The 24,791-nt window shown below is 33.7% G+C and overlaps 1 protein-coding gene across 3 annotated transcripts in view; it reads right to left on the reverse strand.

Annotated features, from left to right (window-relative positions):
• CCDC102B (coiled-coil domain containing 102B) overlaps positions 1-24,791 on the reverse strand; it is a 174,123-nt gene that overhangs the window by 40,633 nt on the left and 108,699 nt on the right. The window lies entirely within an intron of this gene.

Consider the following 24,791-nt stretch of genomic DNA (forward strand, 5'->3'; position numbering starts at 1 on the left):
TTCATTCAAATCCTGTCAATAGCCATGGTCCATTTACCGTGTTTCTTGTCCTCTTGAAAACCTTGAACAGATTTTCAGAAAAGGGAATTAAAAAATGCATTGGTTTACTCTTGATTCTAGGACCCCAATAGTCTAGTGAGCAGAGTCTGAATAAAATGTCAAGGAACCTGAGACTTTTTACCAAAATGTGGAGACTTTTTGCCCATGATGGTACTCAACTAACAAAGAGTTACTTCTTTGCAATTGTAATCCATTTGTAAATCCCTTCCGTGGCGGTGTGGACAGGTCAGTCATGCCACTGTGCACATGCAACTAATCTAATCTGCCTACTATTTATAAAACAACAATGTTCCTAGAAAAAACAGTGTCACATGTCAAAGGCATTTATGCTGCCAAAGTGTAAAAGCCTTTGAACTGGCATAGCAGTGCAATTGTTTATAACATCAGGGACCCCTTGATGTTCCTGTCTACTGATTAACATCCCCACTAATTATTCCAGATACAGACTGATTTCCAAGCCCTACATCAGTAAGAATCGATAAGCTGGCAAGTTCTTCACCCTGTTGGATACACAAGACTAGGCTGTGCAGCAACTTTGTTGCTGTTACTGAATTTACTGGGATTCTTTTGAAAGAGATGGCTGTTTCCTTTTTAATTACTTTCATTGAATGATTTCCAATAATGACTTTGCCTTATAAAGAATTCTAGGTAAGTCTTATAAGCAAGTCCTTACTAAATACTGTTTCAAAATTGCTCATAGTTCTATCCTTTCCCATTTCCAAAAGTGGAATTCTTAAAACTAGCAACCAAAAAAGTTATAAATTAAATTTAAAGAAAATAAACTAAAATATATGAAAAAATATAAGGTGTAACTGATGGCTATGGACTTAAACTACTTTTTGATTTCCTGGAAATACACATGATAAATCTTCAGGACAAATCAAGTTATTTATTTGTTATTAAATATTTGCTATTAATAATTTCAGAAACAATTAGTCTGGCATTGCTAGACATAATGTAAGATTATTAACTTCTATAAAAAGTTAGGAGACTTTAATTATGCCTTCTGTTTCACATTTAAACTAATGCAGCTACACATAATGAGCTGCTACCAGAACTGCTGTATGAATATTAGAATGGTAAGCTTTGAATGTTTGGACAAAAGTATTCACACTTGCCAGAAATGACAAAATCTTACTTATAAGACTAGCCCTGATCTGTAATGTCTTATAAGACTTAAGAGTATCTATTGACCAGCAATTGTACAATGTCCTTTAATTTCTGCACTGGTTTAAGCAGTATTCAAACACCTCCAGTAAGAAGCCCTGAGATCAGTGCTGTAATGAAAGAAAATTTTTGCCAGGATATTGGCAAAACTGTCACATGTATGTCAAAAGAATTTGGCTCTTCTCTGCTACATGATATATTTCCTCTGACTACTTCTGGACTTCTGTGACTTCAGTGTGTGCATGCCACATGATGAAAACAATGAACAACCCATTTATGAAGACTAGGCCATAAGAAAATTAAGGAAACCTTTCCCTTTTTTTGGTATTCTGCATCAGCAAACTTTGAAAACGTGGTATCCAGGAAATGACATTGCAAGAACAGGAAGGGCACTAGGAGCCAAGAGAAATGGGAAACTTTGCTGCCAGCTGGAGCTGGTTGAGCTTTCTTGGAGCAGTAAGAGACGAAGCCAGTTGCATGAGTGCTCAAGTAACAAGAAAGGGAATAAAGAAAATGGCCTCAAGTTGTGCCAGCAGAGGTTTAGATTGAATATTAGGAAAAATTTCTTTACTAGAAGGATTGTCAAGCACCAGTTGCCCATGGAAGTAGTTGTGTCATCATCCCTGCAGGTATTCAAAAGATGTGTAGATACAATGCTCAGGGACATGGCTCAGTGGTGCTGGGTTAACTGGTGAACTTAATGATCTTGAAGGTCTTTTCCAACATAAAGGGTTCTATAATTCTATGATTCTGTGGTTGTACCATCCTGGTTGTGCAAAGCCTGGTGAGCTTTGCAGCTGTTGCTGTTGCTTTAGCCATCTGTTTGGCCAGCACTGACAGTGAGTCGAAACCCATCTGCATGTGAAATACTCAACTGTATTTCAAATTATTGCCAGACAGGGACTAAGACTAGGAAAAGCTTAAAAATAAAAGTAATAAGAAAGAAAATTTGAAAGAAATTTGAAGAAATTTTTAAAAATGGGACACAAATTAATAAGTAAAATAAAGTGTTTGGGTTTCAAACTCCAGATAAATGGGGAAAACATTTTAAAGCCCTTTTCCTGAAAGCAGACAAATAGAAAATGCTATCAAAGTCAGCTAACAAAATCGTAAAAATACACAAGCATATAAAAAGGCAGCATGCCATATGTCCACCAATATCTGGTACAACAGAAACATTAAGAAAGCCATTAAGATACTGTCCCCATTGTGCCCAGGTATACAATAACATATGGTACATTTCCTGCTTCACTGTGCATTTCCTTGCTTTTGTTATTTAGCATCACCAATTTAGACCTCAATTAATATAATTTGTGCGTGTATTTTTCCACAGAATATTTTTTAAAATTTCACCACTGTTTAAATAAATATCTTTTTTTAGTGCAAGTGCACAGTAAGTATTAATGAAAGGTAGGATTCTTTCCATACCTTAATTAGATGGAAGAGTTAGATGGGACTGTTTTAAGGTAGCTACACATTATACTTAAATTATTATTGTCATCTTATTTAATCCTCACACAATTTGCTGTAATGATTCTACAGAGAGGCATTACAAGGTTGTTGTTTGTTTTAATCAATGATGACTTCCCAAGGACAGATGTGTGTATTTCTCAGGAGTATAGATTATAGGCAAAATCGTAAGGGATTAGTGTAACAGTGTTAAAAAAAATACAGCAAGAAATATAAGTGATAGTCTGATAAATATCCACCTGCACGTGTGGACAAGAGAGGGAAATGAAGGCATATGAAATATTTTTCTCATTTAAGAACATTTATTCTTGCAAAAATAAAGTTTAAGGAATATCCATATTTCCAAAAACAAGATGAAAGTTATTCATAAAGCATATTATCTCCCTCTTTGCATTTATAGATTCCATATACCTCTTAAACAAGCTGAATTTTGGCACACCGGCTCAATCCTACCAAGGTACCTATCTGTATACAGGATTCCTATGGAAACTGAAATAGAGTCCTCTTCTCAAAGGGGTACTCTTAACTATGTCATGAGCCTTTCTAAAAGCTCATGTACTGTGGCATGAGTTTGATATAGAAAAGGAAATAATGAAAATGAGCCCTTAGCATTAAAATCTCAAATTATTGCATCAGAAACCTTTTGATCAAATATTGTAGACCAAATAACTAATATCCCAGGCATGTAATTTTTAAATATAAAAGATGAGAGTTATAATCAATAATAACTTTCAGTTCAGAACCACTTCAATTTGTCATTTACTGTCTCAACAGTGTTGCTATGCTAATCTATTTTCATGTGTGGATACAGAAGAAAGGGATCTCTGGTAGGAAAATAAATCAGAGCTAAGAAAGGAAATCACTGTAAACTTGAACAAGCATTTACTGGTTTAAACTAAACTACAATTTTAGACATTTATTTATGGATAAAATAATTAATATTCTGAGTGGAATTACAGGTAATGCTCAAGTTACAAAACATGGATTTATGTCAGGTTCTGCTTTAATTAAAATATATTTGTCATTTAGCACTAGGGGACTGAAAGATTATGAGTGAACATATGGATATTGAATAAGGTTTCATATTTTTCCACTGCAGAAATTACTCAAGCCCTCTGTAAACTCACCCACTACGCCATTCCAATCTCTAAAAATACTGTATGTGCTCTCCAAGAGCACGACTTTTTTTTAAAAATGTTGTATTTCTTTGACATCCATAAGAGCACAAATTATGTTTTTCTGTATTTTTCATTATTAAAAAAAAATTATTTAACTTACGAAAAATTATGCGCTTTTTTTTTTTTTTCCCACAATAAAATGTCTGTGTTTTCCTATATAATTATAATCCCTTTTAACTTCAAAATTTATGTCTGAATAAATTTCCCAAGTGAATTGCTGGGTACAGTGTATTTCAATAGGTACTGCTCAAATTTATGCAATATTTTCCCTGAATTAAAAAAATAAAATATGCAAAAATGAATGCTTTGATCAAACTTCTGCTACTAACCCAAATCCTTTGCTTCTGTATCACACTAGCTGTGCTGAAATTCTGAATAATTTACCCACTGTATGAATAGTCTTTCATAAACTCAGGTCTTGTTAACTGTGATTTTCCAAAAGAAGTATAATTTCTATTTATAACATAAATATTTCACTGTTCTGACATATAATTCTGACATATAATAAGAATTAAAATGACCTTTAAAATAAAAGTTCTTCTTTTCTTACATTGATAATTCTCATATATTCACATATTTTTGCTCATAATAGTTTTGCGTAATAACATCTTTCTACAATGATAATATTTTAGAATATGACCATGACAGGATATGGGATTACCAAATAAGACCATTTTTCCTTTTGACTACATGATGACAGAAAAAAATCAATCCATTCTCCCCAACAAAATGAACACAATAAGTAAAAGTTCCACATTTAAGGGAGTGATAATAATAGAGGAGTCATGGCCTTTCTACCTTTGGTTTCTAGAATACTTTGAACATCCTGGAATGAACTGCAATACTGCTATCATCTGCTCTCAAAGTGAAAGAATTCACAAAAAAGTACATTCTTCAAAATTTGCCTGAAAATGCTTTATTTCTCCTATGTCCATCTCCATTTATCACTCATGAAATTTTGCCAATAAATATTTAATTATTTGCATATTACAATAAGCCATCAGAAAATTTCCTTATGTTTGAAAATAAAACGTTTTTCAGCATTTTTACTCTTGCTAAGCATGCATTTAGGCTAAATACAAACTGATTTTGCCATTTTTCTCATTATTCAAAACACTTTCTCACTATTCAAAGCTTTCCATTCGTATTGCAAGCACTCAAAATTTAAGTAACTTTGAAAGTAAAAATGGAAGAAGAGATATCAGGAATACTGAAGGATGAAGATAGTATAGGTGGCTGTTTTAGCACTTCTAGGTAGATAGAAGAAGTCTCACTTGTATAATATGCTTTAATACTCCTTTTAAATGCTTTTATTATTTATTTTTTAAAATAATTTTGAACACAGGAATAGCTGTTCTGGTCCTAAAAAGAAAAATATATAAATAATATATACATTCCTTTCTGCTTTAAGAAGTATGATATGCATATAATGTTTTCTGTGAGCAATTTTTTTAAGAATTGAAAAAAATTTAAGAAAGTGCACTTGGCACAAGCCCTCTTCTCATTCACTTTTTAATACATTAAGATTCACGTGCCACAATAATATCTTCACCTACATAATCTCCTGGCCAATAAAAATCATGATCATTTCCCTACCCAGCAATTACATGGTTGCCAGGTTCAATTTATTTCCTTTTACCCTTTCAGAATTCTTAATTTTTAACAGTTGCTCAGCATGCATCTTCATTGCTTTCTTCTTACTTCTTTCAGGTATAAACGATATACAACTCTGAAGCAGACATTAACTTTCCTTCCCATGTCCCTTATTCATTTTTATTTTCCATCCAAATATGTCAAGAAACTAAGTTAGGTTATTTTCAGAATTTTACTGGGGAGGTTCTTTGTACTTTTCACAATGAAAACACTACAGTGTGCTAAAACTTAGATTGGAAATCAATTCTCCCCAAAATAAGGAAAAAGTGCATGTGCACTCAAGAAAAGAAATTATTTAATTCCTGAAAAAATTGCTTAGCATATTGTGGTATCATTCAATATTATGCCTCCTAGTTCTAGTCATTGAATGAAAATTATGTGAGAGTTCTGGGAAGCCCTAGAGAGTTATGGGGTAGACCATGTTCTGGCTTGGATCATAGCCCAAAACACTGCTCATCTTTGACAGCATTAAAGTCTGGTATCTCTTGAACTGGTTGGAGTAGGAACAAATACCCAGCACAAGTGCTGTGCTGCGATTACACTCTGCAACAGTGAAAGCATTTCTTTTGAAACTTGCAGCACCAGAGATAGAACGTAAGTGTGTGCTTTGCAATTAGTCATTCTGCTCCCTTCCACTCCTCCCAGCTTCAAATTCTGACATGATAGCAGCTACTGTCTCACCAGCTGTTAAAGATAGCATGCAGCTAGAAAGTCATATAACTGGAAGTTGGAATCTCAGCTGTCAAATATCACAAAGCACTAATCTCCAGCTCTGTGGGTAGTAAGGTTTTGACTGATGAAATCATGTGGGAGCTGAAGTGAAAAGCAACAAATAGTGATGGTAATCTGGTGACATGAAGGTTTCATTATCTTAGGACCTACCCTGCCTGATAAAAAAGTACAAGGACTCTCAGGACCAGTAAAATTATCTTATGTATGCAAACAACAGGAAGAAAGCTCTGATGCCAAAGTGGCAGTAGAGCTGACAAAGACAAAAGCAGTGAAAGAGTAAAGTTGCTAAAGATGAGGTAAAATGCAAATAGATAAGATATAGAACATGCTTTTTTTTTATTTTCCCCTCATCCATTTTTTGTAGCATTGTTTTATCTATTCACCAACGTGTTAGGAAAACAAATTGGTATTTGCCAAATACTATGCATAGAGCTGGTAAAGATTGACAATAGCACTTTTCTAAATTTGGGGGATTTTTTTTTTTTTTTTTTTTTTTGTAAGAAAAGATGCCTGAAAATTTCCATATCTCAATTACATCATTGATGAGTCTAATTCACAGTGCATTTCAGGATAAGTTAGCCTTTCCTTTGAAAAGTCTAATTTGAGTGTGTCTGGATCACGACAGTGCCAGGACAAAATTAATAATTAAATGACTGAGTTTCTATTGTCTGTTTATCTGGTACTCCTCTAGCATCAAGAACTATTGCATCAGGAATGTCTGAGGATATGTTCCTGCTTAGTACTTTCAGGATTCTCTTATTGTCCTGTTGCCCAGAAATCAGATAACTAGTTCTGGATGCAGAAATTGCATTTATTGTCCTCAGTCTGCTTGGAAATGGTTTCCAGGTTTAGCTGTTACCTTTTTGGGGGTCTGACTGTCCTGTGGCTTCCCATCTCTACCTTCTGTCCCTTTCCATGCAAAAGGCTGTGCAAGCTTCTGCCTCTGTTTGCTGCTTCTGCTGTGCTTGCTCTCACCCAGGCTTCAGTGACCCAAATTTCTCACGTTTGGCCAAAGCAGTGCTATGCTCAGCTCACCTCCTGCCTGCATGATTCAGTAAACCTCCTTCACACCCCTCTCAGCTCTCTGTCTTCTAGTGCAACACCCCAAGACTCTTTCATTACAAAGCACCCAAAGCCTTCACTTGACCCTTTCAGCAGGTGGAGCACACACCAAACAACTCTTGGTTTGCTGCACACTTATGCTTAAAAGTTAACCCCCCACACCAAACATACATAGATTAAGATGGAGTATTAGTGGCTCCAATTGTATATAATTGAGTTTAATTTCACATCCTCTGCAATTTTACTTATAACTTCTAATGATAGAAAAGGTCTTACATCTTGAATGTTCTTTCAGCAACAATACAGAAATCTTGTATTTTTTCTTTATTTTATAGATTAATTTTGTTACTGTCACAACTCTCTGTTACTTTGCAATTCCTTGTTTTTTTCAGATATCTGAATTTTTTGCTACTTCCAATGATGAAATTTTTCAAACTATTCTTTAAATGGCTGTAAATTGCTACTTTTCAAAATTATATGTAATAAATAAAAAACAATTATAGTTCTATCTATATAATTAAAATCAATGGATATTGGATTGACATGCTTTGAAGCCTTTCTCTGACCAGAAACAGAATCCAGCTTTCTGCAATGTTTTTAAACAATCATAGCTGAATCAATGTATTCCTTTATTTCTTGAAAATTGTGAATCACAGCAGGGAACTTACAGTGAGCATCATTCTGCTGGGATCAGAAATATCAAAAACAGTCTGAGAATATTGTCAGCATGGTGGATTTTCTTAGATTTTAGGAATTTTTACAGAATTTTTTAGAAGGTTCAGAAGATCCATACAATATGAAGAATTCAGAGGAACATACATGAGTTGTGCTAAGTTTAAACACCACAAAAAGTTAAATGAAAGAAAGTTAGTTGTTTCATAACGTGGTTCTGAATTCTGCTCACACATTGTATGTGCTGGATTTGGTTGGTTCTGTGCCAAAATTACATTAACTGCATAAACTGATGCACAAAGAATATTTAAATTATTCACTGTGAGAGTGCAATAATGAGTGTACTTGCCATTTTGGTAAAGTAAAGCAGCTCATCTCTTTCAAGTTACATTAGATAGAAAGTCGAGCACAATACAATAATATGTGAAAACAGAAACATGTTTGTTACAAATATATGTATGTGCATGAGTAAATTTACCTCTGAACAGTAAGAGGCATGAACACAGTATTTAATTATTCCTAAACCTGATGGGAGAAATATACTTTTCCCCTGAAAATTGTGAAACTCTGACAGCTCTACATGGATGTATCTCTAACATTTATAGAGATATATTCACAAAAGTAATACAAATCCTGAGCATATGCAAATAATTTCTGTGGAACAACTCTTTTAGCATTAGTAAGAATTTCTAAGTTTTCTTAAGCCTCCCCTTCTTATAACCTAGAAATTTAGAAACAACATACAAAGAATATGAATAATCTTAGCTCAACTTAAACTTTGCAGTCTTTCAGTTTGGCACAACTATCATTTGGAAATTTTTCATGACAAGTGCAACTGTACTGCGAAGGGAAAGAAGCTCTTTAGTGGCAGTGTCATCTGCAGAATGAGGTATTTAAGTGCCTCTAAGAGGAATGCATTTGCATTCTCCAAGTGTGAGATGCTGTTCTACTTAAAAAATCTTATGTCTGGGTGAAGAACAGATTCAGCTATGAATCTAAAGCTGTAAGAACATTAGAACGTTGGATATGCTTTTCTCTATTAATTTTCTAAATTTTGGAGCACAGCTCAAGCACGACAACACAAATGAAAAAATAAGTGGCAAATATTTTACAAATAATAAAGAAGCACAAGCCTATAAATCCCACAAATGCTGACAGACTCATGCTGACAAGTTATTCTTTCTTGATACTCTTAATTTTGGTAGCAAAATAGATTTTTTTTTTTAAATAAGGCACACCATGCGTGAATATAGAAAAATACATTACCATTTCTCTGCCTAAAAAGATAAAAGTTAAAAGTGTAGTATTTAGAATTATAGGCTCAAGAAACAACTTTGCACATCATCATTCATGATTTCTAAACATGATAGTCTGAGATCAGTGAAGTGACAGTGAGTCCTATTCAGTGAAAGGAATCATCAGACTGTCAGGATTCAAAAAAAGAAGAAAAAAGTCATACGGAAATAACTAACTTCTGATCTTCTGATTAGTTATAGATAAGTAGATTATGATTAATCTTAAATAGCAGGAGTTGAAAACATCTGAAATATTCCACTTACCAAACTAATAGCTTTTTCTAGTTACCCTATTGATTTTCTAGTGAGAACATGTTGCTCTCTTCTTTGAAAGAGAAAGATTTATCATTATGCAGAATTTGAAAAGTGATTAGATGCTGCAACAATGTTCTAGAATCGTAAAGCATGAAAAAAGAAAAGTGGACTGCTAGAAAATAAGTGGGGTTCACAATATTTATGCTACTACATTAATCCCATAAAATGACTACACGATGAATACTGAATACAATATTTACTGTATCTGACAAGAAATCATGCCAAAACAAGAAAAGGTTTGCAGAACCATGCAGACATTTAATACATATCTGGTCTGGCTTGAACAGCAGAGGTGACTAAGCAAACTTCAGAATGCATATAATGGAGTGAACAGGAACAGGTCACAAACTCAATGAATACTGAATAAATTTTAACAGAGCATGAGTCTTAAGACCTCTTGTATTAAGCTGTTATAAAAGTTTAACAGGGGAGCAAAAAGCAGCTGAACAATTTAGTAGAAGAAAAGGCTTAAAAGATATCACTTCTGACTGAGGAGTTCTTGATGTTGATTTTCCTGGAAGCTTGCCTGGTACTTCTGGGAAGCCTGCTTTGTTGCTAAAGTATTGTAGAGAACTACCTTTTTCCATCCCAGGAAAAGGATATCAGTTTAGATGGAACTTTGTGTGGTGTTATTTTCTTGCACTGCTGAGCATTCAGAACAACATCTGAAATCAAGCAGATTTTTACAGACCCATACTTGAGGTGGCATCAGAATTGTAAATGTGAAATGAAGTCTGCCAAAACTTGGAAGGCTTTTTGGTTCTACTGTTTTGTTTAATCCAACTGAATTTAAGACACGTGTCCTCACTGATCAGGGAAAAGCATTCAGATTTATAGGAACGGGTTTCTTTTTTACTTTAAAGAACTATCAGTGTCTCAAAATGCAGCATAAGAAAACATAAAAATCTGTCTTTTTATTTCAGATTGTGATATCTCTCTGTCCAGTAAAACCCAGTGGAATTTTGCCTCTATTATGATTTCCAGGATAAGGTGAAGACTCTGGGCTATTATCACCCTTATACTTCATTGCAATCAATGCTAAATTTCTTTCTAATATTGATGAATTTAAGTCATTCAGATAATTGTAGTGAATTTTATTTCTTTTTTTGAGATTAAAAATGGCCTTAAAAATGTTGAAAAAACATATCCCTAGTTGCCATTTGAGAATTAAAATTTATTAGTTAGCACTGGACTCCAACAAAGCTCTGATTTGTTTAAATATTTAAATCTGGAAACATCATGACTCTGGTAATTTTTGCTCCAGTTTCACACGACTTAGCCTATATGGCACCCATTTTGCAATATTGCTTCTCTCACTCCACACTTTCCCATCATACCATCCAAAGATATTTCATTTTTCATATCTAATGAAACCAGCTTTATCTGGCCTTCTTAAAAGGGACGTGACTCTGGAATTTGGAAGTAAATCTTTGAAACACTTATGAAAATAATTAATCATTCAAATGATAGATTTTCAGGACCTTCTGCAAAGTGCATTAATGTTTATAAATCCCAGCACTTGGTCATACATCACTTTCTAATTATTGTTCCTCTTTTATATTACTTTTCACATTTTCTTTTTTCTGTTGCATCTATTTATTTTGAATATGCAAGTTATTTTTTTAATTATTCTGAAGTTATATATTTTTCAACAAATTGCAAGCTTCATGGTAAATCTGTTCTGGGTAGAAGTTTTAATTTTTCATTTAGATATCAAACCACAAAATTTTTAATGCTTCTGAAGACTTTAAACTTGTCTATTTAAAACTGCAATGCAATATATATATTTGTGAATTGGTTTTTGAAATTACATGCCATATAATCAAAAACTTATCTGTGTGTGTCAAGCAAATAGTTTTGCTTAAATATTGACAATCTGTACTTCCTCAAATTCTTAATACTGATTCCATGATTTGCTCATGCTTTGTCTAGTGATTTCAAATAAAGAAATTTTACTGAAAAGTAACTTCAGTCTGTTTGCTGCTGTGATGAAATGATGCTGCACCCTGGGGAATTTTCTCAGAAATTGTGGGTTATGTTGTGTAAGACTTATCATAAAATTATAATGGTGGTCACTTGCAGATGTATAATGATGCTTCAAAAACCATCCATGTTTTTTATTTGCTTCCACATCTTTAAACACACTTCCAGTGTGAGGAAGCAGACAAAATCCATTCCTTAAATACTTCTCAGGAACTTCTTTGAAGAAAAAGGAGTAACATACACTAGTATTTTTTTGCAAGTGACAGCAAATGCAAAGCAAAGAAGGAGGTTTTCAAGTATGGAACTGATGGATGACATACATCTTACCCTAAAAAAAAGCGTATATAATGTAATTTTTACTTTTTGGAAATGTTGTTGAAAGAAGCTATATAGTAAAAATTCTTCACATTACTATATGAAAACTAGAAGAAAGTGATTCTTCTGGTCCCCAGAATAAAATATAACTGAAATATGTGCTAAGAAGTGATAAGCACAGCTAAAAGATTTAATTAAAGCTCTCAGGAATAAAGAAAAGAGCTGCTGACACAGAAACTGTCATGAAAAATTATCTTTTGAGCAATCTTTAAGAACCAAAAAATGCACAGTTGACTACAGAAAATGTTTTAAAATTCTTGCTGAAGACCATTACCTAATCTCAGCCATGATACACATTTATACTGTTCAGCATAAAGTCATGCATTCAGAAAAGCTGAAATTTTAAATGATGCATACAAAGAAGTGTTTCTTTTATAAATGTTTTGCAACTTGTATCGTTCTTTAGAGAATTTTTGTAAAATCACATTTCAAGATAATGATATTTACTATCTCCAGTAAAGCATTTTGCTATTAATTACAAGTTAATAATCTTAATAATCATTCTACAAATGATATTTCTATATAGTGACAGAACAATTTCAGGAAGGATCAATTACTCATTTCAAGAACATTCACGGTGACACTCTATATTGAAAAAAATCATCCAAAACTTCAGGTTAGATTTCATAGTAATGCACTGGTTATATCTACTGAACATATGAGTTAAATTGAAATAAAATATGTCATTGCCATCATTAAAAAGATTAAGAAAAAAATGATATATATTCATATATTGAAAACTAATTTTTTTTTTTTTCTTAAAAACTGTTAGTGATGTAGCCAAAATCTTAGTCCATTAGTGACATAATAATTTCTAAATAATAGATTGAAATATAAAGGATTCCCATGAAATCATGTGTTCAGTTTTTCCTTTTGGAAAATTTATAGAATGATGTCAAAATGTTGATGCTTGGAAGGGTGTGTGTTTAGTTCAGACACAAAATTCAAGAGAATATAATATAAGAAAAAGAACCTTTCAGATAAGTAGATAATAATATAAAATGCTGCTGATATTGAAGGTAATCAGCATAGCATAAAAATATCCTCATATACTGAATTTTTCCAGGCCTGTAAGAAGCAACTCAGTTGATGCTGTGGACATCACAACATTGTCAGTGACAATGGAAAAAAATTAAAAAGGGCTTGAATTATTGGATTACTAAATGCTTTTTCTAGTATTGAAATTTACTTCTGCACTGACATTAAATCACTAACACAAAGAGTTTAGCTGCTTTTAATTCTTTAGGTGAAAACTTCCTATGAGAGGGGCTAAATGCAGAGAAGCAAGCTGCAGTTTCAGCAGGTCATTGACCAGACTCTTGTTTGGTTTTCCAATTTAAGAAAGAGGACAAATACAATTATACTGTGGTAAGCAACTCAAACAACATGGTAACTCTCCTTTTGTTATGTTCCCTTAAATGTTCATAAATATTCACCTTTGATCATCTCCTTACATTTGCTTCTGTGTAAGTTCTATTGATCATCAGGAAACTAAAGATTAGTGATAAGAAGAGAGGTATGCATCCAAACAACACAAAAGTATCTTATTAAATGCCCTCTCAAAATCAGCCTACATTCCTAAATTTTAGAAATCTCAAACTAAAGCATATTTTACAAATGTATTTCTCAGTTTGAAAAACCTATAGGTGAAAACAGTCAAATTAGTTAAGAAACTTACTAATTAAATTAAAAATATAGAATAATTTTTAAAAAATCAAAAGTTACCATTTAATTTCCTTAGTTGATTTCCCAAGTGAATTAAAGACCTGAGAAAATGGATTTTCATCTGCATCTGAAAAATAAATTCTCAGACTTTATGAATGAAAACAAGTCATCCAAGGTCTTAATAAATATGTTATTAGATAAATTCATCGCTGATGTCAGCTTAAAAAACATTCAATTTGAGAATGAAGGACATAGAAAATATATGTAATTATAAGTTTGAATTATCTGGAACACTGATTCTAAATATATAGACTAACAATATTAGTGTTTTACTTATTTTGCAGACACTAATAGCATCAGGATGCTGTGCAATTTGTCTTTTGCCTGGAATCTTTGAACTGGTAGAAAAAGTATGCAAGATCTTGTTTTTACAAAACTGTTATATATCACTCGATATTCTTTTACTGCATTCATTTTGCCCAGGACAATGTAACAGCTCATGTTCATTGAAATAGTATCCTTGTGATTCCTGGCTGCCACTTTGATATAGCAAAAATGTGAATAATTTAAGCTGTGGATAGAGGAAGGTTTGCTATGGTGCTAGAAGTTTAGAATTAATCAATCCCCATGAAGTGACCCATTTCCCAAGACCCACTGGCTCAGAGCTCTTTGAATTGCCAACACCATTATGAAAAACAAGTATTTCCATTAAAAAAACCCAACTACATGAAAAAAAACCCCAACTTTATGTCCTTTCAAGGTACTTAGTATCTCCACTTCAGAGGCAACAGCATCAAATGCAATTCTTCACACTTTTTTACTAAGGGGAAAAGATAATTTTTGGGACCCAACTTTCAAATAAAACTTCCACTTTGAATTTGATACAAGCATAAAAGTTTAGCAATGTTGCTGATGTTGCAATGTACTCATTTGTGGCCATAATTTACTGCTCCTGCAGAATATAATACTGTAGTATGCACACCATTCATATTTTGCATCTTTTAGCTTTGCCTGTTCCAAGTCCCAAGTATCTATGTGTATGTAATTGAAACCTTTACCTTTCGTCACTCCCTGAATCTGCTTAAACCTTTATTTTTAGAAGAAACACATTATTAAAATTATTACCACAATACTTAGTCTAAAGGTTTGTTGTTTAATGCTGCTGATAGGTGAATAAATGATAGAATTTTAATTAAACTTTTTTCATTCCTCTGTGTGTGTAAATGTCTAAATATCTAACCCTCACTGAAAGTCTCTATGCATTAAACACAAAAAATGGAAAAGAAAGCAAACTCAAAGTACTTAGTGTCTGAATATTGGCTGAATATTTGATGGCTATTTGAGAAGGAAAGTTCTCAGTGAAAGGTTAAACTACATCCAATAAGAATACTGCCCCTGTAAGCATCTGAATAATTCATTTTTCATATAGTCTGAAACCTGGAAACTTATCCCCAGATGTCAAATTTAATTTTAAGAAATTAAAATTTTATATATTCTTTTCAAACTGTTCTTCCACGGAGGTAACTCATACACTTTCAAGAAAGAACTGAGTTACACTGGATATCTGACTCCTGAGATCACAGACTGGAGTTAGGAAGTCCCTTGGTACAGAAAAACCACTTACTTTATTTCTTTCAATCCTATATAAAGAAAAAGTTAATTTTATTCAGTAAAGATGGAGATATTGATCAGTTTAGTCAGCTACATCATTCTGAAACATTAAGTTTGCCTTCTCCCTTACTCTTGGAAAGCATATTGTTACTGGCAGAAAGAGAGTCATTTTGGGTGGATAGAAGTGGTACAGAACTTCAGAATTTATTATCCACTGAGGACAGGGGAAAAAGTGAAAAATTCAAATTGTGGAGGAATTGTATGATAAGTAAGACTTATGGGTAGGCTCTCCTCTTGCCTCTTGCTCCAAAATCAAAACCCTTGAGTCTCCAATGCAGGAATTTGATTTCTGCAGGCTTCATCAGAATGTTCCATGTTTTAACAGGGAAGGCAAAAGGCATGTATCTGACAGCAGAACAATCAATTTACCTGAATTAAAGTCTCTGCTCTAAAGCACTGTCAGTCACAAAGTTTAAACTCACACATTATTTTAATGTAAGCAAATATGTGTGTTTTCATGGAGTCTGCAAAATCTGCCAAGTATAGGGGCTTTAAATAGCTGTATATACTCACAGAGACACATACACACAGCTTCAGGCCTCCCCAGACATTATCTGCCATGGAAATTTGTCAAAGATAAAATATAGAAATATGAAGTTGTTATCATCATCATCATTATCGTCATCATCATCATCATCATCATCATCATCATTGTATCTAGGTACAAAAATTGCTATAAACAGAAGCTGTTTTTAAACAAAGCTATATAAGAAGGGTTTTGTTTTGTTTTGTTTTTTTTGTTTTGTATTTTTTTTTTTTGTGCATGAGCAACTATTGGAACCTGTGCAAATAGAAGAGTCCATGAGATTGGACATCATCAAGAGTGATGCCTCCTGTATAAGCTGTACATGCATGCTACTCTGCTGGAGCAGGAGCAGAGGTTTTCAACATTTATAGGTGCTGGTTTACAGATGGCCGTAGTTTCTTTCTAACCTTCTAAACACAGAAGTAAAATTGTATTCATTGTACAACTGCATTTTTCATTAATTTCAGAGAGCTGCAGGTTTCTAAATAGCCACGAAGTCCTCTTCTGGCTTAAAGTCTAACATGAATACAGGAGCTAAAATCTTGCCATCCTTCCATAGTAAGCTGCAGGACAGGACATGAAGCTACCACGTTCTTTCCAATTTCCAAAAGCCCACACTTAAGTGTTACACTGTTAAAATTACAGAGGGAAGAATCAAAATAATAGAAATGTTAGTTCATGTATTTCAGAAGAGTATAATTGATTTTGAAGGGTAAAGATCATATTTTTATTTTAGAGAAAATCCTAAATGAAAATTTACATTATACTATATTCTGAAATATAATATTAAAAATAAAAAAAAAAAAAATTGTATTTTGTATTGTATCAAAATGTTCCTCTGATTAGCCACTCAAATTAATTTGGAAATATTTTACTGCTGTTTATTTGTTTTTAATCTTCTTTTATACTGTCTTATGTTTTTAAGTATATGGGAAATAGAGTAGATGAATAGCTTAACAAAAGGAACTTCAAAGGACATGTGAGTAAAGAATTTGAAGTCTAAATCATATGGGAGTTATCAAATGGTACTGATTTTACTGTGTTTTACTTGATTTATCCAAAGTTAAACCATAATCAGTTAAAAGATGTGGGCTTTTAGTACCAGGTGCTTGCCACCATCATTAACTCTCCAACCTGCTGACTCTTTCCCAGACTTAATTTGTTTTTGAGCTGAATACACTGGTACTATTTCTGTCCCCACTGTGCACAGAAAGAAGAAGCACAAGATAGCACAGTCAGGATCCTGTGACAAAACTCAGGAGCCCTCAGGGTGGCAAGGAGGGAGGGAGAAGTGGGATACTCATCAGATAAAACAGTAGAAATAACACTAGTTAAAAATGAACCAAAAGTAAATACACTGAAAAAGCTCTCCTGTTCAAGAATTCAAATAAAAGCTTCAAGTTCCCTGAAGAGTAAATGAACTTAAAAATATTACCTCCCTTGTTATTTCAGGTTTTTCTAAAAATGTAGGTATGACTGAAATACCTGAAAGGGTTTTATCTTAGGTAAAGTTATATATATTTTTTTTTTAATTTTGAAAAGTCTAATTGAATTTCAGTAATATCCAAAAGAGTATGAGTATTTTACAGAATTTGTGAAACACCTCTTAATTTTTTCAATTTTTCATTACTTAGTATATTACTTAGTGTAAACATTGTGTAAACAAAAGGAGCAGTATCAGTATCTTGTCTAAAAAGGAGATGCAGCTATGTCACTTGTTTTCCTCCTAAATGCTTTTATTTTGTGTTTGAAAATGCAGCTGTCTTCAGACACTACAATAGTTACACCAGATGTCCATGTTGATCAACCCAGCATAATTTTATAATTTTAGTGTGAATATTCCTCACAATCTGCAGAGAGAGCCAGCCATTATATATATATATATATATATATATATATATGTGTGTGTGTGTGTGTGTGTGTGTGTGTGTGTATGAATTCTGTTAAAATTTGGTTGGAAATAATTGAATAATTTTCTTGTTTAATAAAAGATATTTACTTTTTGCCTTAATCCTGGGTTTAAGAGTTTTATACATCCTTTCCACGATCTATATATACATGCTGACTCTGTGTTTTTATCCTTGCAAGGTTCCAATCCTTTGCAAATGCATTTGAAATTGTACTCATTAGTATCAGTGGTGCCACAGGCTTGAAAGGCATTTCCTAATAATTTACAACAGAGTTTAGCTGGGATAAAGATGCTAGGAACTCAATTCCTGTTACTGCTGCTTTCTTTTTGAGAAGATTCCCCATGTTCTTGGAGACAAGACTATTTTCTTCTCATTCATTTTATCCTCTGTTAAACAGACACATGTTGAAATATGCTGACAGTCCATCATTTTTCTCCAGATGCTTCTGGCAGTTCTTATAATGTAGATACATCAACATCTCTGGGCTACTCTCATTCATGGTTGCTGTGCTGTAAATAACAACAGCTATCACATAAGTTGATAAAATTCCATATAGTAACAAAACTCAAATTTTAAATTTTTTTCAGGATAGAAATATGGTACTTTCTAAAACTGCTACCTAAGGTCATTAAAATGACACAACACTGTTAGAGAGTACAGGTTTAAACTATTTTGCAATGTGCCTCAGAAAATTTTTTCTATGGCCTCACTACATTGAAATAATATTTTTTCTGAAATATTAGTTGTATTCACAAGTCTGTTAAACTGGTTTTGTTCTAAAAAACAGAACCCATTTAGTCTTATAAACAAAAAACATTTATGCTATTACACAGTGGGACATGAAACCTGGAGTCAGTGGACACTCTAGGGAAAGTCAAAAAAAGATGAAAGGAAAATTAACAAAACACATAAGAAACACTGTGAGGGCACCTCAGAACGTTTTTAAAGATATATTTCCAAACCAAGAAGAAAGTTTGGACAATACAAGATTTGGATTAGTGCAGCATACTTTGGAACACTGATGCCTGGGATCATTATAGAGATGTCTAAGTTATCTGCCAGTTATGGTGTAAATCTCTTCACCACAGACATGAATACAGTCTAATGATGCATATGGTCTGAACAGTACTTTATTTTTCCTCATTTATATTAGTTTGAAGCTTACAGAACCTTGAGAAAGATAACACAAAGTAAACCAGAACAAAAGATAAAATATCAGGGGATTTAATGTATGAAGAAATCAGTAAGATCACCCCTGGAACAGCTCGTTGGTACTCTGTATTACCAGCAGCAGGAGTCAGTCAGTGCATACTGAAAGGGGACAGGAGATGGAGAAGGAGTTACAGGTTATGGTGCTTTGCATGGACTGTTTTATCAATTTGCCTTTGGCCATACAGCAGATGTGCACTCTGAGCAGTAGCTGTTAGAATATATCATGGAGATGACCCTCCTGCATGTAATGCTCATCTCTCCACAGAGCCAGCTACTGAGATTCCAGCTCTACAAGGTGAGAATAAGGCATATCCCAGGAAAAGCAGAAGTGATGCCAGACACAGTATACCAACCTCAGAGCACCACACAGATGGCACTTTGGAACAGATATTTACATGGTGCTCTATCTTTGCTTCTAGGTCTGGTAAACCCAGCAGCTGAGACCCAACTGAGCAGGATGAGATGCTGTGGAGAGCAAAACACTTCATGTCCTACTGATTGTACAGACCACAAGTAATCAGGTCAAAAATCAGCTGTGAAGGAAAGCTGGAATTGCATTTACAAGTAAGCAAAGATTAATTCTACCATATGACATTAAAAAAAAAATAATAGAACAATCCTTGAGAAGCTAAACTTCAACTGTAGAAGGAATTCAGATTTGCAGAGAGTGAATGACAACAAAAGACAACACTTTTTTTTGTATTAGTACTCAGGAAGCATCCAATGATTCTTCTTTCTGACTTCCTGGTGTCTACAAATGAATGCAACAGATTATAATACACTGTATTAGCCCTTTTGTACTTTGTTTTTCAAGAATCACTTGGTGAAATGAAACCTTGTTCTGATGGAAAGGTTCTACATGAAACACAAAGCTCGTAAAGCTTGTAATAACATATTTAGGGAAGGAATTTGCAAGAAATGGTTATTCATAAAACTCTAACATATAAACAGTGATAGTGCATCATCACATCTATTACTTAAAAAAATATATCAACCAATAAAATTTTTAGGTGGGATGGTTTACTCTTCATTATTCTTTGCCTCCATTATTCTCATCATAGTTACTCAGTAACATGCAGTTTTAAATATAATAAACAAATATTTTATATGAGAGAATTTTATATGATGGATTTCAATTTACTAAAACTACTTAACCTCCAGTGATATAGTTATATGTATTGCTATATCTTTTTAGAAATAATCAAAAAGAAATGTCTTACTAAGAGAAGTTATGAACTGATTAATTAAAAAAACCCTAATAATAATTACTCTCATTTCAGCAAGTTCCCCACTTCAGCTAGAGTGTTATTGGTTTAGAATACCGGTGTTCTGGTTTTACCCATGCATTGCCATGGAAGGCTTGGAATAGTTAATGTCACAATTAGAGGAATACAAAAATGTTCTGATAATTTGAAGAGAAATATTGTTGGAAAACGACCGGCAGTGTGATGGCCAAGAATCATTAACAATCTGGTGCTTATTTTTGAACAGGTGTACAATTTAATTATCAAAGCCAATGGGCAATATTAATGCCAATTTTAGAGATGCAAAATAGTGCTGAAGGTTCTGAGCCAACGAGCAAATAAATATCTCATTTCAGTCAGACAATCTAGGATAATCAGGAGTAGCCAACAGTGCTGTGGAAAATACTGCAGGCAAGAAATAAAAAGGGTACTTCAATTCTTTGTAGCAAAAATAAGCAACCCTGGTCATACAGACACATTCCTGCCAAAGTATTTTGCCCTTCATTAGCTCCTGAGACAAATCCAGAACTCATGCAGAATTACAAGGGGCAAGATCTAAATAGATAAGATAGGCATAAGTACTACATGCTATTATTTGGATTGTTTTCCATGTTTATGTAACTGCTATAAGTCACAAGCTTCTAGAATTTTTGGCTAAGAATAATTTATCCAAGAAAAATGCATAGGATCTAGATGATGGAATTTGCTAGTGTCTTAAGGAAAAGCCTTTCCAGATGCTGGAATTAAAGAGCTCTTAATTGCAAACGTCATATTTTTTTAAGAATACCATTACATAGTAAAGAAAAATATTTTTAATTAATACTTCTTGAAAATTTCTTGAATAAATTATGTTAGTATCTTTGGATATTATTCATACCAAAAAGAAGTGCTGCTAATAAAGGAATAAACAGTTTAAATGATTTCCTCTTGAAACTAAAATCTTGTTCCTACAAATTCTTCCATCTAAACTTTCTAAAATTCTTTCAAATTTCTAACTTATGTTGTTCATAACGCATCAAATATTTTTGTACACTTTTTAATAAGTTATTTTTAAAAATCACCCTCTCCAGTCTAGTTTCATATACCAAAGTCAAAATCATTGTTTTTACACAGAGTGTTTTTCTTAGATATATATTTCTGCAGAGTAGAAGTAAATCTTCATTTAATGGATCTCAAATTTGTTTTTGAAAGTCTCACTGGAGTTTTGGGGATTAAATAACACAAAATGTATCCCTTTTGCAAAAAAAATATGCATTCTCTGGCTTTTATGAGCAAGACACATGGCACTTGTAAGGCCCAGGCAATGTGTAATAAATTTAAATGACCAAACATTTGAACCAGACAACATTGGTCAGTGTTTCGAGGTCTGCATGAGTTTTGCATAAACAGGCATAACTCAGCTAAATTAGGTGCTCTATGGTCTATAATCTGATTTTCCTGTTGCTATCATAGCTGAAAAACAGACACTACTGAAGCTGCTAATACAAGGTATTAAAAAAAAAAATTAAAAGAGGGAAAGACAGAGTGGGGAGAGAAAGAGTGAGTGAGGGGATGAGAGAGATGGAAGAGAGCTTGAGGGGAGAAGAGTTTGAGAGACAGGAATGAGGTGATAATATTTCTCTCTTAGCAGCTCTCTATTTTTGCATTCTTGCCTTGATCTGGCTGAAGTGGGATTTTTCAGCTTTCAGGACACATTGAAAAAGAAAATTTCCCCTAAATGTTCAGCTATGGTAGCTCTGTTCTGAATTTATATGGCTGGTGTGAAGCCTACTTTATCATTACTATACCTAATTTTTAAAACTAAAAATATTTGTAAGTGTATGTAGGTAAATACATTTTTTACATGACTGCACACTGATCAATTAAACAAATTATTTCTGTACACCATATTGTCACCAAAATTTTCCAAGAAAATATGTTAGAAGACAGCTGTCAGGTTAAAGACCAAATTATTTTTATAACATTGTCAAGGGTTTTATTTTCTTAAACTGCTTTGCTAAAACCAGTTTCCTACATACTTGAAAGATGATTTGCAATCTCTGCCTAATAAAGTGCACTGACATAGACCTTACCTAAGGAAGGGATCACCTTCAAATCACAGAGAGAAAAAGATGCATCACAGAATCATAGAAGGTAGGAGGAATTTTAAAGATGAAGCAGTTTCAACTTCCCTGCCCTGGGCAGAGACACCTTCCAGTAAGATCAGGTTGTTCAGGGAACTGAGATTTAAGACAGATTATGCCTTTATTCCAGCCAGACAAGCTTGGTCAAAGGGAATCACTTAAAAGTAAAATGAGGGATAAAAGGTATTATACCAAGGTGACAACCAAAGTTAGCCTTCTGTTCTCTCCTGACCACTCAGTTTGCATCAAGGAAGGTTAGGGATGGTGCTGTCATTGATGTATATCAGTTTTTTTGTGAATATCTACTCCTCATGGTCATATGCATATATCAGTTCTTCATATATTCAAATCACTTCTTGTCTACCACTGAATATTATTTATATAAGGTCACAGGAGATATACTAGTTTTAGGAAACTTGGAGAATATTAGTTTTGGAAAACTCAGAGAGCTATTTCACAATCTAATATGGCATCATGCCCTAAGTTTTTTGTATAATTGTGAGAAATATCAACCTCAGTTTGCTCTCATATTTCAGAAAATTGACTGTTCTCCTAAATCAATTTTTGAACTGCTAAGAAATGCACTTCAAGCAACTATGCTGTGACTGACTAATAAACTTGAGATAGAAAACCTTCCTAATACTATTTTTTAAAATACATTTAATGCACTATAGTGTGACATATAGTGGTACTATATATGGGGGCACTATAGTATGCCACTAATTGCTCTTCGTACAAAACCATGTTTTATTTAAAAAAGCAGAAAAAAATACCAACAACCAGACATTATGGGCAAATCAATTTATTTTTATTATTGTTCACTTGCTGATTTTATGGAAATAGACTACAGCCACTATGTCTTAAGAGTTCAATCAGAATTTGATCACAAACCAAGAAAACCTGCTTTGTATTATCTCTGTTATTGATAGCCTTGCCTGCAGTGATCACAAGACTCTGAACTTTGGACTCCTGCTGAGCACACTGAAGGCTGTTTCTAAGACAAAAGTTTCTGGGTTTAGAATAGGAAACTTCAGGTTGCTCAGTTTGGAGGGATTCAGCAAGAAGCTTAATGGAGGATAAAGGAGTTACTGAGTACTGGAACTTTTCAGGAGCGCTCTTGTGGAAGCACAAATACAGTTCATCCTCTTAAAGGTAAGGGAAAGCAGGGAAAGCAAGAGACTCCCTTGGCCTAACTGCAAGCATCTGAGTCTGCTCAAATGCAAAAAATGAAACATGCCAGAGATGGAAAAGTGCACATCACACATTGAGAACCACAAGGGCATTGCCAGGGCATGCAGAGATGGAGTTAGAATGCAAAAGCTCAGCTCAAATAGAAATTGGCCAGAGATGTCAAAAAATACAAGAAGGATTCTTCAGGTATGTAAATAACAATAAAAATCAGGAAAGAAGGAAAATATTTGCCTGATGTTAAAAAGCAGGTCTTGAAATGTAGATGTCCTCAACCGTCTCTTTACCACTGCCTGCTGGCTTCCTGGCCTTGGGAACAAAAATCCAGGTTGGTGAAAACAGAGCGACTGTCAGTGAGGGAAGAGTTGTATGCAAATGAATATATAAGCACAACCCCTAAAAACTGATAAGCCCTGACATTATCTATCCAAGGGTGTTAGGGGAGCTGGCTGACAATTGCCAGACCACTCTCCACAATCTGTGAGAGATTATGGAGGTCAGGAGACATCCTAGAAGAATTGAAGGAGGCTAATATCACCCCCATCAACACGAATGTCTTGAAGGAAGATCCAGGAATTTACAGGCCCATCAGGCTTACCTCACCCCAGGGAGACTTATGGAATGACTCCTGGAGGTTCTCAAAAGTCAGATGAAGCAGGGGATTGGGAAAAGCCAGCATAGGTTCACCAAGGGCAAATTGGGCTTGGCAAACCTGATCTCCTGCTACAACAGTGTTGGGTTGATGCAGGGTGAGTGGTGGATCTTGTCCACACAGTAATATCCACCTAAACACTTGAAATAACTTATTCTGTAATTAACCACATAAGTTACTTAATTATAATATTTCTCTCTTTTTCTAGAGTGGTATTAACTGTTTTTCATGTTTTTTTGTTTCCCTATGTTGCATTTTTTGTGTGTGTTACAATGAAGTTTATTCAGAATATTTGAAATCTTGAATATGATGAGCTTTTTAAGGGCTTCCCTTTGTATTTCTACATAATCTTAAATAAAATGTTTCTTCAATGGTTTGTCTTTAAAGGGTTTATATCTAGATTTAATCTTTGTTCCAGAAACATTTTTCACAAGCCCCATTATTTTCATGTCAGATTAAAAATTTAAGTATGAAATTTGAAACTTTTGGGATCATATGATGTCACTAGAGGTTGGCAATAGTGGAAGTTAGTTAAACAGCCTGCAACATTTTCTCATATGTTTTTTAAGACCAAAAAATGCAAAAATAATTTTCTCATGATGGGATATAAATATACTTCTATAACCACAGAAGTGAGG

Source organism: Erithacus rubecula, assembly GCF_903797595.1.
Source record: "Erithacus rubecula genome assembly, chromosome: 3".
Taxonomy (NCBI): domain Eukaryota; kingdom Metazoa; phylum Chordata; class Aves; order Passeriformes; family Muscicapidae; genus Erithacus; species Erithacus rubecula.